Here is a 12711-nt window from a genome sequence, read left to right on the forward strand (position 1 = left end):
ACAATCTTTCTGACTCTGATGACGTGAAAGGTCATGAGATTGGAAGATTTCCAAATAAACATGAGAATGAGCGAGCTGTCTGACAGAGGTATTGGTGTGTGTCTGTGGCCACACCCTTCCCTCTGTGCCTGTCACGATCGCCCTGGGTAACAGGCAGATTAGGGTGACCTTACCTATCTTTACCTCTCCAGACAGGCATTAAACTTTCTAATATGGCTCCAGACTGAGTGGGAGATCTAATTTTATAAATGTTCAGCTAAATGACCCACCAGCTGCCACGGCTACAGTTCCATCTTTACTGTTTCGCTTTCATTTTCATCATTCTGAGGGATAATTAAGAGTTGGGGACTTGCGGGTAGCGGAGGGGTGGGTGTCAGGGTGCTCCCCTCCTCTCAGCTTCACAAGGAGGAATTTCCTCCCTTAAACTGCCATTTGGGTCTAGTGTTAATTTGTTTCTTTCTGCTTTCATTAGCCAGAGCTATGGGCCTAAGGGGTACCTGTGCCCTCTTTTCTTACTGTCATGTTATTAAGATGCTATCTACATCTGATATACTTCTCTCCTTTAAGATACTGCCTTTTGAGAGATGGGAGATATGCAATATTGTAAGTCATGCATCGCCAATGTAAGGATCTGGCCTTGAGGGTAAATTCAAAATCTTTGAAAATCTGCTGCCGAATTAACCCCAAGATCACTACAGGTATGTAGCAATAATGTTTTGGCTTGAAACAATTGACATGTCGTGACTGATAAGACCCAATCAGGAAGCGAACGTGGGTGTCTGTGTCATTGCTTTTAAAAGTCTTTGTTTCTGCCCGTCCAGGCTGAAACGCAATCCCACAGTTTTCAAACTTAAACGTGGTCAGCAGTGTTTTCAGGACACTAGGCGCAAATACGAAAAAGAATTAGGGCCGCATGAATGAATTCTGACTTTATTTTTATGTGAAAATTGAATTTGAGTTTTATTAAAGAACTCAAAGACATTTTTCACATGTGGCCTCAATCCAAGCTAAGTAGCAATTTAAAACGAAAACATGTCGATCTAGCTCACAGTATCACACACTGTCTGAGGAAAAGCTGCAGAATTTCTCTGTTGGCATCAGGGCTTACAGGAATTTTGTGGCTATTTGCCACACTTTTCATTTAACATCAGATTCAGTGGCTAACTTCCCCCTCACAGACTGCATCTGCTTTCAATGTTCAAGGACCATCCAGATTCACACATTAAGGACTGGTATTGTTATACCAGCTGTCTGGCCGACTCTCCCAATCATCAGGCCAGATGTGCAGCTAATTGTCATGGCAAGCATGGCATCTTAACACCCCACCGTGACAGCCTACAGCACGGAGAGATTTATGAAGCATGTGTCTGTATGCATGTTTGTGTGCGTATGTGATGTTCTGAGTGTGACAACTTTCCTTCTTGCTTCCCCTCTACACCTTCCAACCCCTGGGATGCCCCTGTCAACTGTGATGAAACGCTGGTGTCGGTGATGTCAGCACTGAGCGCTTTCCATTTTAGATAGGTGTTTAGCCCAACCATGAAAAGCCAGACAAGACTGCAGTGGGATCCCTCACCCACAGCTGCAAACTTGGTGGGGAGACACCAGAGCTGAGAGGCACCACCCCCGGCCATCTGACCCAGAGAAGGCTCACAGATCTGGGGCTTGTTAAAACAGCAGGCGGTGGCCCTCAGAATAGATCCTGGGTGTCCTCCACTTCTCTGTGTAACTGGCATCACAGTCAGAGCTCTGATCATCCCTCCCAGGTGGGTTGCAGTGTGTGTGCCCGCACATGTGTGTGCGTGTGTGTGACTGAGAGAGAGGCAGAGTCCGTATGGCTGCCTGTTGTTTATGCATCTTATTTTCTCTCTGATGATAATACATCTGCTGCTTTTGGAAACAGACCACTGTACGCCATTACATTTGTTGATTTGCTAGCCGATTGCTTTTGATCAAGTAGATCCAGAGAAAGGCATTACTGATGCTCAATGCATCTGCCTTATGACTGCCAGCGTAAACAGCTCAAGAATGCTGCTGTAAGCGATTGCTGTTAATCCATCAGGGAAATGGTCTCCCTGGCCTCGACTATTGCCTTTTTCTAATTATTGGGACTGCCAACTTTGATAACTACGCCGTATTTATCACACATGTATGGATTGCGCCTCGGTTGACTGAGCAAAGATTTCATGGCAATGTAAACCAGTAGGCAGGTGGAGTAAGAAAGACAAGAGAAAAGCTTCATTTGTCGACACAGGTGACTGTGGTCCGCCTCTTCTTCCATTTGTCAAGGTGCAAATCCAGTGTGCTTTTTTGAATATTGCACATACTCTATGCCCTGTATTTGAGTCAACAGTAGCAAAGTGCAAACTGACATCCAACCTAGTCACCATGGGAGGAGCCTATGCTCAGCGGAGTGGCTGCGAGAAGCTAATTTTCATCTGTGTATTAATCAAACAGGCATGTGGGTTCAGCTAATTGCTCTGGGAAGACATCCAACTAGCAAGCCTTTTATTCCTCGAGTTGGCCCAGCTCTTTGCAGAGGAGATGAACAGCTTGATGGCTACTGCCCTAGACTTAGTTGAGTGGGAATGATCCATATGTCCAAAATGCACAGGATAATAGCCAGCAATGGTGGTCTCTTTGTCTTGTAAGTGACTTCTCGTGCGACCCCATGAGCCTGTACCACTGCCAAGAATCCTTTTTTACTTTACAGATCTACTGGAAAATGTCAGATTCTCTGCTGCTGTGGATACATTTGCTAATCTGCCCACGTCGCTAAATGTCTCACATCATAGCCCATGCTGAAATAATGTCAGCAAATTTCTCTTTTTTGGGCACCATATAAAAACACAGTTTCTAACCCTCATTATACTTACTTGCTCCAACCCTCCCTCAGCCTTTTGCTAAATCAGCTATGGATATAAGGGTACTTATTCAGCATACCATTCTGAAGTCTGGCTCTGTGCAAGTCCAATTACTGACTCAGCAAAGCAGGAGTGGAAGAGAAACACACATATGATAAAATAACTAGACACAAAGAGTTAGGAAATGAGGAAACAAACAAGAATAACCCCAACCTGCAAGTAGCGGCTCTCAATTCTGTTTTTCCAATTAAACTTTTTAAAAGGTGTTGCAAACACATTTAATGATGTTAATTTTGGGCAGCACCTGGTTTTTCATCAGAAAATTACGAGTTAATTTTTATCCAGCAGAGTAGCTTTTAATTTTCACTCAAGTGTTCTTACATAAAGGACGTAAAGAGTGAAACTTATAAGACAAGGTGGGCATGGTTACGGAAGAAATGAGTGAAGGCTGTTGCCGATTCTTGCCTCGGATTGTCAAAAACGCAACCGGATGAACCTAAGAAATGTCAGTACACCCAATTCCCAGCAACAGGAGCAAATGAATGAATGATGAACTTCCTTCTCCTCCTGAATTGTGCAGGAATAATACGATGGCACCAATCCTTCAATCACTCATTCCCCCCTTGTGGCTTTACTTCCCCTAAATATAAGGGAGGGAGCATGGGGAGACAGTGCGGCTCAGTGAGAAGCAAAGAGCCAGAGAATTGTCTTGATTCTTGACTTCTCTGAATATACTCAGTCTGACACAGTTTTTTTTTTGTTTTGTTTTGTTTAGGATTTTGTTTTCACATCTCATAAACGTGTCACAAAAGAAATGATCTTCTCTCTATTCAGTCTCGCTTCACACAGCTCTTGTGAATGCGAGCTTAAGGAAACAAAAGCCCTTCTTTTGTTGTGTTTGCGGAAGCCATTTGCAGTTTTGGCTGGCTTGTGTGTTTCCCTCCAACTGACCCCCTCCCAGGAGAAAGAGTGAGACACTGAATGGCAACCAAAATTAATCAAAGGGAGCGACAGCTATATTATTTCCCCCCTTTATCCCACCCTTTCCCTTCCATCTCTGATCAAATTCAGAGCCAATTCTGACACAAAAAAGACACAAAAGACGACACGTTCGATGAATATATACTTTCTTGCAAACTGACAGGCAGATTTCAGTGAGACTAGAAAGCATTTAGCTGCTGCAAAATATATGTGTATTTATGTTGTTACAATAACTGATTAATACAGATACTTAAACATCGAACAACTTTTTTGTATGTGAGCACATCTTTATGAGGAATCATTACACACTAGCATCTAAACCACATACATCTCTTCTATATTTGCAGCTAAACATAATCCACTCTGTCCTCGCTGTCTCTCTCTCTTCTATTTTTTTCACTGTCTCCAACTCGATCACCGCTTTCCCTTCAAATCCAACCAAAAACGGTCTTTACAGCAGCTTTACCAAAGCTATACAGCAGCTGCAGCGAACGAATCCTATTTGCACCTTATCGGCCGGGTGCAAGATTTAGCAGTGAACATCCATGGAATGGTCTCTGAGACTGGTTAGCACAGGGAGCCCATCATGCATCGGTTATCGCCGGTCTGACAGCAGGATTTTATCTCTTGGGGAAAGAGAGAGGAAGACAGGACAGTCGCCTTCTCTCACTGCTCAGTGGGCTAAGACCTCAGTCATTCATATCAGTGGGGATGGATTACTGGTGAAGCTACTCCTTGAGCCATAAAGAAGAAAAATTGAAAAAAGAGAAGAGGGCAGTGGGATAAATGTAAGGGATAAGGGACATTTTTTGCCCATTATTTTGATGAGCAAAACTGACACTGGAATAAATTGTTGAAATTTGGGAAAACAGTACAATCACCAAAAGTAAGTACATGGGGAGTATCATGAGTGGTCAGATGATCAGACAGAACAAACCCACGGTCAGATATATTCAGAAGAGAATGCTGCTTTCACATCATATGGGATGGCTGGCAGAGATGAGAAAGATTCTATTGTTTATGACTTACAAGCTTTAACGTCAACAGACAATTCAAAACAGTTGTATGATTGCAGAGTTGGTTGGGTGAGGGTTCAGAAATACTGACACCATAGCACCATATCCATTAACTCTGAGTTTAATAGCCTAGACAGTTACCTTAACCTTGTGAAATAGTTGCAGTTTGGTTAGGTTTAGGTAACAAACCTACTTGGTTAGGTTTAGGACAAGATTGTGGTTTGGGTTAAAATAAGTACATTACGTAAGTCATGTGATGTAACTCACATGACTTCCAGATTGCAGCGACTACTTGCAATCCTACCAGATAGAACAGATGGTAATACTAAAAACACATGACCCCAATTGTATTTGTGTGTTTTCAGTGTCGCTCCATCCCTCTACTGTCGTCCCTCTTCAGCCTGGTTTCCTCTCCAAGCAACAGAAATTAGCTGGCAGCAGAGCAACAACTCAAATTCGGTGAATGGATTAAATATACTGGGCCCGTGGACATCAACCACAAACATACCCACACAGTGCATATAACAGCACTTGTTGTACACTGATGTTATCAGCGGAGCTACATCAGCGACCTAAAAGGTGCAAACAAAGTACAACTCAGTAAATGGAAAAGCATATGGCCCAGTCACTGCCATGTTCCTGGCCTCGCGAATTGCCTCTTTTTCTTCTTCAGAGGGATGTTGTGTGGAATTTTACTCACTGCTGAACACAGGCTGTGACATTTATCAAGAGCTGTTTTATTCTTCAAAAGGAATAACAGTGTCAAAAATGTATTCTGCTTATCTTTGCAGTACACTGGTAGCTTTTCTTTCTTTTTTTTAAAAAACGATCTTCACTCTCAGTTCTGACCAAATTTATGCTGACGGCTCCACACATTCATTCTTAATGGCTCTCATTTTCAAAACAACAAAAGCACTAAATAATTAAGTGGTTTTTCCTGATCTGCCAACAGCATAATGGTTGATGGAATCTAAAGTTAAGAGTGGTGACTGAAAAAGGATGCATTCATCATTGAGCTTTGAGTAGATCACCGAGGGCCTGGAAACACAGACGTGTGCACCCTGCATAGATGAGCAGATGTAAACATCTTTTTTGCCTCTCTCCGCCTCTAAGACATTCTTGTGTCCTCCATCTTTCTCTCTCTGACTCTTGCTGAGAAAGTTTGGCTGGTTGAGTGCAGTTGAGCATATGTGCCTGTAGTGTTTTATGTTGGCTTTTTTCTCCCTCAGTCAGTTAGTCCGTGCTTGACTACGGTCAAAGCAGAATCCTCCCGAAGGTAGTCAGCATGTACACTGAGACTGGAGCAAGAACAGATTCAGTAACAGTGTTTGGGCTTTAAAGCTGACCACCATTTTAAAATAGGAATTGAAAATGTTTATAGCAGGAGTCAACACTGAAAAGTCCGACTGTGTTGATTTTCCACACAGCAAAGTGAGCCAAAAGTGATGTAGGATGCTCATTTGGTGGTCGATTGATATATTAAAGGGGGGCATAGACTCATAGTGGTTTTACAATCAATAGAAGACGTAAGCTTTATTAAAACAGCACAGAAAGTCAATAGACAAACCTTCATGGAAAGGCCAAGGATGAATTATGGATGTGTTGATGAATCAAAGAGGGGAGAAGACATAAGGGTCAGCCAAAGTCCAAAAACTATTAGATAAAATGCTAACTGGCAGCTTTCAGTGATACTCAATACACAATTATAACACACAGCCAGAAGCCGGGGGGGTGTTAAATATAAAAATATGGAGTTTGCATACAAGCACTGTTGGAATTGGTGTTTGTTTAAGGAGGATGTATCCACTCAATTCGTGCATATGTCAGCATTATGAGTTAATCATAGAAGAGAATAGTTTTAATGGGACCATTCTGAATAGCGCAGACACCTGTGCGTTCAAACAGAAAATGAGTGTATTAGTCACACAGAATCTTTAATAGTGGCGGCAGCAGCAGCAGCAGCAGCAGCAGCAGTAGCAGTAGTAGGTGCAGATGAATTAGAATGCAAATGAAGGCATCGTTTCTGATGAGTTGGATGAATTTGGAGTCTTGTTAAATAAGAGGCCTGGCTAAAGTGCATTCAGAGGTAGCAGAGGGCTGCATGTGCAGTAGTGACATTTGGAGATGACCTCACAGTTGCCTTATCCTCAGGGGAACCTAAGTAAAGACAAAGTAGACTGGATAAATGTGCCCGTCTTCTTTTTTTCCTCTCCATCTTCTTACATGCTCTTAATTTCTTTCTGCTCTTCCGTCCTCTTTTCTTCTTGCTCCCAATTCCATGCTACTACTCTCTACTTTATTTTGCGGAGTATTGGGATTGTTGGGACTGTTGGAAAATTATGAAAATAAAACGCTTGAATCATATTACATTGCTGGTAGACAGGCATTTATCAGGCTGTGCTGTCACAGCTACAGTACTCGTCTACCCTAAGCTGATGAACCAGTTGTATAACCAATGTAAACACTACAAGTATGTGGACAGAGTAAGGAGGTACATGAATGTAAGAAAGGAGAAAGGACAATTACAAGAAAAACTAGAAACAGGGTAGTTTTTCCTTCCCAGGTGATTATTAAAGGCAGGGCTGAAACCATATGGACTGGCCTGCTCTCTTGGACCCTAATAGCTTATTGATCTGGAAAGCCCATCCACCACTTTGTCCTCACAGACAGGATACATAGACAGTGTGAGCTACAATACAATGACTGATAAGGAGTAAAGACAGTCGGGGGCACCTTATCAACAAAATGATAATGTTTTTATGGACTTATGAGACAGAGCAAAGCCAACACATCCGCAAAAGGCTATCCTAATTTGGCAGTAAAAAAAGACTTACAAAACTGAGGAAAGTTAAAGTGTATGCCGCCAAACTATAAACCTGGTCCTGAGTGGTCCTGATTTAAGTTTTCAGATAAAGCTTTCAGGGTGGGTTGGTGGTTCCATCCACAGCTCCTGTCCACATGTGAAAGTGTGCTTTAGTGAGACAATAAAATTGCTTCCGATGTCCCTTTGGACGAAAGCACCTGCCGCTTCAGCATAGCCTAAGCGAGTCCACAAATTGGAAGCATTACATTACACTAAAGTGCAAACCAAACTGATATCCGTGTAGCTGCAGAACTACAAATCAACTGTTCAGATCTACATCTAACTGAATGTGATTTCATCCATTACTACTTGAGTGCATCTTTCTCTAGAGTAAATCAAAATGGTATTATACAGGTTGCCCTTCTCTGTGTAAGTTTTTAATCACATCGCGCTTCTGACCACAAAGCTGTCAGTGATCTCAACGCAGGTGCTTTTCATTCGCTGTCAAAAGCGAAACAACAGTTGTGATGTCACTGGTTGGAGTGTGGCCAGAAGTGCAACGAGGGCTTTTTCGACTGTATGAAATTCAGTGTCAATATACCCTTTCATTCTGTCAACTCACACAAAAAAAATGACGCTCTAATAGGCCATTTACATCTAACAAATTAACAAAGCCACACAGAGAAGTAAAGTGAGGCTGTACACCTTAGTAGTAGTGAGTTACTTCTTGGATTTGTGAAGTGCTTTGCATCTAAAATTCAAGACAAATGACCAGGTCATCCAAAGATTTGTGTGACTGATGTGCTCTGAGTAAGGCCTCTCAGGCAGCAATTAAACCCATGCTGTGTACTGCCCTCTACAAGCACCGCCAGTGATGACCAAATTTTTATGGATGGTTATATCTAGGAGCATCTATCTAGGAGCAAGGAGTCTACCAATCCTCGAGAAGGCTGTGGGATTTATAGGACGGCCCAGCTCCCCTTGCCCATCCAAAGATAGCCACCCATGACGAAACCTCTAAGGTAGAATTTGCACTCCCGTCAGATCATGCCCGGCCACCCCTCCACCCGCAGGGACAATTAATTAGTGATGTGAAAGAGAAGGATTAATCGATATGCTGTCAGGCTCCCACCAGCTGAGGAGAGAGACCCTGCCAAACCCACCAGGACCCAATCTCATTACTGACGGCTGCCCACGTCCCCCTTTTGCGAGGCAGCTGCATTCATCAAAGCGATGCCTCCCTTTCTCCCTCAATTGTACTCCATGCTTCATCCCTCCATCCCTCCCTGCATGTTTGTCTTTTACCCCTGTGACAAGATGAAGGAGAGTAGGCTGGAGAAGTGACACCCATTTAAGAAAGGAAAGGTGGGGATGGGGGAGTTATAAATAAGGAAATAACAAAATCACTATGTGGGGGAGAGAACGTGTAAACTGTGTGCATGCATTGAAGTGTGTACTTGGGCTAATCATACATGTCATCATCTTGTAGGTGAATGTGAAGGTGTCCTTGCAAATGGGACTGTGTGCTGCTGACAGCTAGTTAGGAGTGAATGGGCACTTTGTGCGTGCGTGCATGCACACACGTTCCTCTGTGCGTACGCATGTGTCTGTGTTACCAGGGGTGGGGAGTAGAGGATAAAAGCCTCTGCCTCTCTCTGACAGTTTTATCCGCATCACCATCTGCCTTTATCTGATGCCAGAATCTCTCGGCTCCCCACTGCACTCTCAAAGCACTCCATCCACCCTGTTGTCCTCACCACTCATCTCATCCCAGGCCGCATTTGAACGTCAGATCACATTTTTCAACCCATAATTAAACAGTTGCTGGCTTAAACCCCTGACAGATAACCTGTGGCTGTCGGAAAATAAAAGGAAAAAAGGCAGGGTGGTAGTATATCCCTAAAAAAGAGGTCTTTTGCTCTCATTAGCCAGAAGTGAGAGGAAAAGAGATCGGGGTGAAGCTAATGAAGTCAGATGCTGCACTTCACATTTTGACCACGGGGATACTGACCACAAAAAGCCTGAACACCGGGGCGTGCTATCTCTCTCTGGTTCTTTCTCAATCAGAATTTGTCACATGCTGGGAGAGGGGTAAGGGTAGGGTCAAGAGGAGAAAATATAGCCATGTCTCTTTTGCTACCCCCCACCCACCCCTCCCAGCCTATGCTCAAAGTAGACAGTTGTGTTGAAGGATGGCTCCCTAACGGGTAATCAGAGGCAGGCCTTATTTAATGCTATGAGCTGGGACCGGACAGCCAGTGATGGAGGTACTCGGGGAGGCCCGCTGTGTGCTGTGCACCAGCCCATAACTGCAGATGAGACACTTCCCACAGAGCAGTTAGCGCGACAACTTGCCAGCTGTAAATGTAATGACTGTCAAAAGTGAGCGGTGCCTGTGAGAACGGCAATAAATACAAATAGACACCTCTAAAAAAAAAATAGATTAAAAAAGATTGTGCAAGTCCTAGTTTTAAAAGGTGCATCTAAACTGCTACAACTGCTAAGAGCCATCTGTCAGGCCATTTGGAGAGTTTATGAGTACCTCATGAAAAGAATGGCTCTGATATTTGCTCCTTTCTTCATTAATGACTCGCCTCTCTGTGCATAACAAATAACCCCAATTTGCTGCTCCTTTTTTGTGCCTTTAGTGCTTTGAGTGAAAACAGCTACATAAAAGAGTCATTTTAATAGTCTTAAGCAAGGAATATTCATTTCTAAGATAGTTTTGTGAGGCCCCTCTAGACAAGTTATTTCCTCCATATTTTAGTCAAGAACCCATTTTGGATGAGGGAAGCAAAATGCGAGTCTCCCAAATTTGTTTACTTCATTGCCTTTGTTTACCACACACATAGGAGAGGGGGAGGTAGTCACCTGAGCGGGGACAGAAAACTATGAAGCTGGAGAAAGTGGAGGCATCCGCCAGACTGAAATGAAAGCTTCTTCTCGCATGCCCAGTTTGAAAATTGATGAAGTCAGGCTGAGACTATCAAATCAGCACAAAACAAACGAATGTTGTACTTTTGTTTGCAGTTATGAGACAGAATAGGAACACACAGCAGGCGAGGCTGCACAACTGCAGCTTTCACAATCCGTCTGGTAAGGCTAGGGCTATATTCACAACAAACCCGGTGTCGATTTATGCTACCTATCGAGATGTGCTACTTAGCTGTTCTGCGCATGCGCACGACCCACAAGCTTGGTCTGTTTCCACGCCCATAAATCTGTGCAACCTTGCTGTTGGGCATGCCGTGGAGACAGTGGCTGATTGTCAACAATATAAAAAAGAAAATAATTATTAGTCAGAATACCCTAACCCTGATATCTTAAATAAAGAAATAGTGGTGCAATATAAAATGATTCTGTAGTTAGATCTTAGTCTCAGAATACATTACCCCTGAAATAATGATATAATCAAAAAACAGAAGATGTCATAATACTGAGAGTTATACCTTTATGGGAATGGAAAAAGGAATACATAACATTTTTCCATAGGGCAGAGCGACTCGATTGACTCTGCTATCAAGTAGCTATCGTCAGAACGCCGGCATTGTCGCGATTAGCTGCAGGGTTTTGCGGCGGTGTGTGAGTGTGTTTTTTGTGCTTTAGAACTTAACCGCTGTGAAACAACCAGAAAATAAAGTTTTATTTATCTGATTCACAGGCTTTTTCACTACAGGCCCTCCATCTCATCATTCACTCCCCAGGTCGCCCGGCCACTAGGCCAAAGGAAGCGTCTTAGTATCGCTGTTTTTCAGCACAGACTGCAAGCTAGACACAGACATCAAAACCGGGTACAAGAAATAAACTAAGCGAGGGGAGTATCATAGTTTGGTCCATGAATTTACAACATTACTGTATGTTGTCTCATAAAGTAAAGTAAAATCTGACTTTTTGAAATTTTTAATTGATACAAATGGAATTCTTTTTTGGTTGTTGACAATGATAGAAATGAGTTAGAACTGCGGATCTGACAGAAAAGTCCAGAAACTGATTTTAAAAACTGCTACTGGCTTCAAATAAACTTTGAAAAAAATATATAAATTATAACCTGTTTCTTTTCATGACTGGGTTTCAAGGTCTTGCAAGGACATCTACGTTTTCCAGCAGCCACAGATGGGAGATTTAGTTATCAGCCTGCTTCCATATCTGTCTGTACCCTTTATTCCCTGAATCTCACACCCCGGGCCCTGATGGTGGAAATGTCATGAAGATTGGCAAAAATTATGTCCTGTCCTCCAGAATGACCATTTTTACTTCTGTCAAACTAACGTCCTGTAAAAGACATTGTGGGCACTGGGGAACATCCGGTCGACTAAATTGAAGAAAACAGAAATGCTCACTGCAGACAAAGATTTTTCTTTAAGAAATGTATCTGTAACAATTTAAATGTACATTTCTGTTTTGCTGATTCTCCCTGAGTTCAACAAAACATTTACATTTGCTTGAGAGTGGAGATGTAGTCTTAACCTTAGGGACAGAAATCTGTGGTGAATATTCTAAATATATTATGTTCATATGTGTATGACCTAGGAATGGTCAAGTCTGGTAAAAAAACAAGTGACTGCCTACCACAAAAACCAACATGTTCATCTGAGCATAGTGAGTAAAAGGCAGCTAGCCTAACTGTATATTCTTGAAAATGTTTCACCATTCTTCCAAGAGGTTTAATTAGTTCTACTGACTCTTGGGGAGTTCTGTGGTATTTAACTTATCTGGCTGATTAAATACAGAGGGACTCCCTACCAATCAGTAGAAGTGATGAAGTCCGCTGGACCAGACAGCAAATCCAGCAGTTTTTGGTTTACTACTGCTTGATATTCCCTGACCTGGATGACAGAGAATCTTTACAGACATATGAGCAATACTGCACCGCAACAGCAATATGCACAGTCATGTTTGGTCTGCTCAGTGATGATTCATTCTTATGACATTTTCCAAATAATGAATTCCAAGGCCTTTTCATCTATAAGTCTCAAAATGTCAACTAGAAAGTTTGCAGTACTATCAGACACACCCACAGTAAATAATTAGGGAAGTGCAGGAAACA

The 12711-nt window shown here is 42.6% G+C and overlaps 1 protein-coding gene across 6 annotated transcripts in view; it reads right to left on the reverse strand.

Moving 5' to 3' along the window:
* nrxn2b (neurexin 2b) overlaps positions 1 to 12711 on the reverse strand; it is a 704163-nt gene that overhangs the window by 98785 nt on the left and 592667 nt on the right. The gene's annotated exons all lie outside the window — the stretch shown is intronic.

This window comes from Micropterus salmoides, unplaced genomic scaffold (assembly GCF_014851395.1).
Source record: "Micropterus salmoides isolate LMB-PRFRI ecotype aquatic unplaced genomic scaffold, ASM1485139v1 Ms_hic_scaffold_2, whole genome shotgun sequence".
Taxonomy (NCBI): domain Eukaryota; kingdom Metazoa; phylum Chordata; class Actinopteri; order Centrarchiformes; family Centrarchidae; genus Micropterus; species Micropterus salmoides.